This window comes from Mandrillus leucophaeus, unplaced genomic scaffold (genome assembly GCF_000951045.1).
Source record: "Mandrillus leucophaeus isolate KB7577 unplaced genomic scaffold, Mleu.le_1.0 Scaffold58, whole genome shotgun sequence".
Classification (NCBI taxonomy): domain Eukaryota; kingdom Metazoa; phylum Chordata; class Mammalia; order Primates; family Cercopithecidae; genus Mandrillus; species Mandrillus leucophaeus.
Window position 1 is genome coordinate 3,946,396 of NW_012106252.1, and position 3,265 is coordinate 3,949,660.

General features: G+C 52.3%; 1 protein-coding gene across 1 annotated transcript in view; it reads right to left on the reverse strand.

The window, feature by feature from the left end:
- The window catches only part of ERBB2 (erb-b2 receptor tyrosine kinase 2), a 56,069-nt gene that overhangs the window by 34,572 nt on the left and 18,232 nt on the right, over positions 1-3,265 (reverse strand). The window contains exon 4 of the mRNA XM_011999007.1: positions 2,235-2,428. The gene's annotated coding sequence lies outside the window, so the exon portion shown is untranslated. The remainder of the gene's footprint in view (positions 1-2,234; positions 2,429-3,265) is intronic.

Here is a 3,265-nt window from a genome sequence, read left to right on the forward strand (position 1 = left end):
GCGGAGCTTGCAGTGAGCCGAGATTGCACCACTGCACTCCAGCCTGGGCGACAGAGCGAGACTCTGTCTCAAAAAATAATAATAATAATAATAATAAATAAATAATAAAAATAAAACCCTAGCACATGCATGTAGTAAGGATAAAGTGGAGTTTTGTATAGGTGTCCGGAGTGATGATGTAAAATTGACTTATTCCTTGGACCGTTGTCACAAACATTCGAGAAATATTGCTGTATATGGAACACAGCAGCCCTTCTGGATGGCCATCAATATCCCTGTTTTCTTTTGGGCTGGTGTTAGGGTTAGGGTGAGGATCAGGGGAACTGAGGTAAGCAATTTGCCCAGGATGTCTTAGGGCTAGTGAGAAAAGTTGAGCATGTATCAAAACTGACCCCTTACTCTCACCCCATCATCCAGCCCAGGACTGGTGAACGTGCCTCTCAGTCCTGCAGCTTACAGCCCTGCAGGAAGAGGACAGGCTGACCTGGCTCCGGGAGTCACTGATTCGTCATACCTTGAAGGGCTTGCACCTGGACGAGTGCGCAGGCGGCCTTAGAGGCCATCGGGATGTTAGGGTCAGGGTTAGAGGTGTCCTTTCTCCCCAGGCCCCACCCCTGCCCTGCTGGCGTGTCCCGAAAGGTTAGTCCAGTCAGAAAAGCTACTGTGGATGCCATGCTTCATTGGACCCTACTCTGTGCCACTCTGACCTAGAGCCACAGTCCTCAGAACACTGAGTCCCCAAGACTCCAGAGGAGGCAGGTGTTATCATTCTCCATTTTGCAGAAAAGGAACCCTGAGATTCCACGAGCTAAAGCAGCTTTCCCAAGGTCACGGAGCAGAGCTGGGAACTGAGCCATGGCAGCTTTGGCTTCACTCATTACCCTCAAGAGCCCCAGTCAAGGGTACCAGGAGGGGAACCAGAGGAAAGAAGTTCGGGTAACTACAGGTTCCTCCCTCTACAAAGATCCTGCCTTCCCCCCTTCACTCTTCACTCCGGCCCAGACAAACCCATCCTCTCTGCATCCCAGATCCCAGGAAGAAACCCGGACTGGCAGACAATGCCTAGTCGCAGTGGGCGGTAGAAAGGGTGGAGCCAGCTGGAGTGGGGACCAGAGTGGGGATGGGGGGAGGAGCTGGGGTCAGAACTCACGCCCTAGGGAGGAGGCTCGGAGAGGGGCCGAGCCTCTGAAAGAGAATGAGCCCATTCAGAGCCGGGAAGCCAGAGGAAAAAACCTAGTCTGGTGTCTGACAAGAGGAGAGGAAGGGGGGCAGGGGTGGGCGCTGCTGATTCGATTTCCTTCTTAACTCTCCCTCCAGCAGGGCCTGGCAGGAGAGCCCAGGAAAGAGGATGTCCGAGGGACAAAGACAGTGAGGGGGACCCTCAGGGAAGGGAAGGGGGTGCTGGTGAGAGGGGTCTAGCTAGGGGGCTGGGGAGAGGGAGCTGGAACAGAGCGGGGCTGACTGTGGGACAGAGGGCAGTAAACCCAGATCAGGGCAGATGTGTGTGTTTTGCCCAAGACCCCGGCCTGTGGGCAGTGGAGTGACCACTGACACCAAAGAGGCAGGACAGGGCTCTAGCTTCCGAGGGTGACCTCTAAGTCAACAGACTGGGGCTGGAACCAGCAGCCTGTGAAATGCCAGTCAATCATTGACCAGCCGTGGAGACTGGGGGACACAAGAGACTCGTGTGTGTGTGTGTGTGTGTGTACACGTGCACCAAAGTCTCCTCCCTCTACCTACTTCACCAGCCAGCCTGGGGTCAGAGGACTGAAAGCAAACAGAAATCGGGAGGAGCCGTCTGGTCCATAGTCCGAGGTCCAGGCCACAAACTGAGGCTTACCCCACAGCGCCTTGAGGCTGGGGCACAGGTTGCTGAGGAAGTGACTGTAGGAATTAGTTCATTGGAAAGAGTCCCTCAGAGTAGGCTTGAGGCATCCCTTTGGGCCAAAGACGGATAACTTAGTTAGAAGCTTCTGATGGAAAAATTGGTCCCTCCTCGGGGTGGCCTTTGATGAGCACTTGTATCCTAACCACTGGGAGGCCACCCCTGGAGCCCAGGGTTAGCCCTAGTCTCCAGGACAGCAAAAGGGCAGAACCAAGCTTGCCAGACACACCGACCCTGGGCCCCTCTTACCCGCATCTCAGGAATGCAGGCCCCGGCCCCAGGAGTCACTTTTATCTCTCCCCAGGCTGCTCTGCTGAAACAAAAAGCCGTCTTCTGTCCTGGGACTCACCTCACTTTTGTGCATGTCCACAAAAGCACATGTCACTGTCATCACTGCCTGCACAGGCACGGCTGTCAGGGTCTGAGTCTCTGTGCTGCACTGCGTTTGTCCTGGCCATGCTACTCATGCCCCCATTTTATCTGTGACTCTTTCCTCAGGGAGTAGCTTTGCATGTGGCCTTGAATATAGTTTTGCTTTGCCATCTGAAATAGACGAGTTGGACAGAATGGGTGCTGGTCACAATATTTTCAGATTCGGTATAGGGACAGTGACCCCTTCAACCCCCACACTTGTCCCTTGAAAGCCCCACTGAGCCATCCTTCTCCCAGATTCTGGATTCCTTGTTTCAGGAGCACTAAGTCTTCCTGCCCGCTCCATTCCAGTGATCCACGGGGCCTTCCAGGACCTCACTTGCTCACTCGACTTGCTGCTGGAGGTATAGACCGCTGGGGTGTGAATGAGGGCATTCTTGCCTCTGGCTTTTGGTCTGAGGAAGAGGAGACTAGGAACCTTTGAGAAGCGTACAACTATGGCAATCACAAATCTTGATTTCAGGGAACAATTCATTTCTGATGGTTTCATTCACTGAACCCACCTGGTTGATTCTTCTCTTCCTTTGCCCCTCACATCCAGTCATTCTTTAAGAGCTATCAACTCCTCTTTTTAATACATTTATGCTTATTCTACCTCCATCTCCAGCTAGTCTGAGTCTCTATCATTTCTCCTTTGGGCTAAAGCAGCAGACTTTGATCACTACCCACTCCACCAGTGCTACTTTTGACACCCTGCAATGCTCCCCCCAGCAACAGCAGCCAAAATAAATGTTTTATTATTATTTTATATATATACACATTTTTTTTTTTTTTTTTTTTTGAGACAGAGTCTCACTATCATCCAGGCTGGAGTGCAGTGGTGTGATCTCGGCTCACTGCAACCTCTGTGTCCCGGATTGGAGCGATTCTTCTGCCTCAGCCTCCCAAGTAGCTGGGATTGCAGGCATGTGCCACCACATCCAGCTAATTTTTGTATTTTTAATAGAG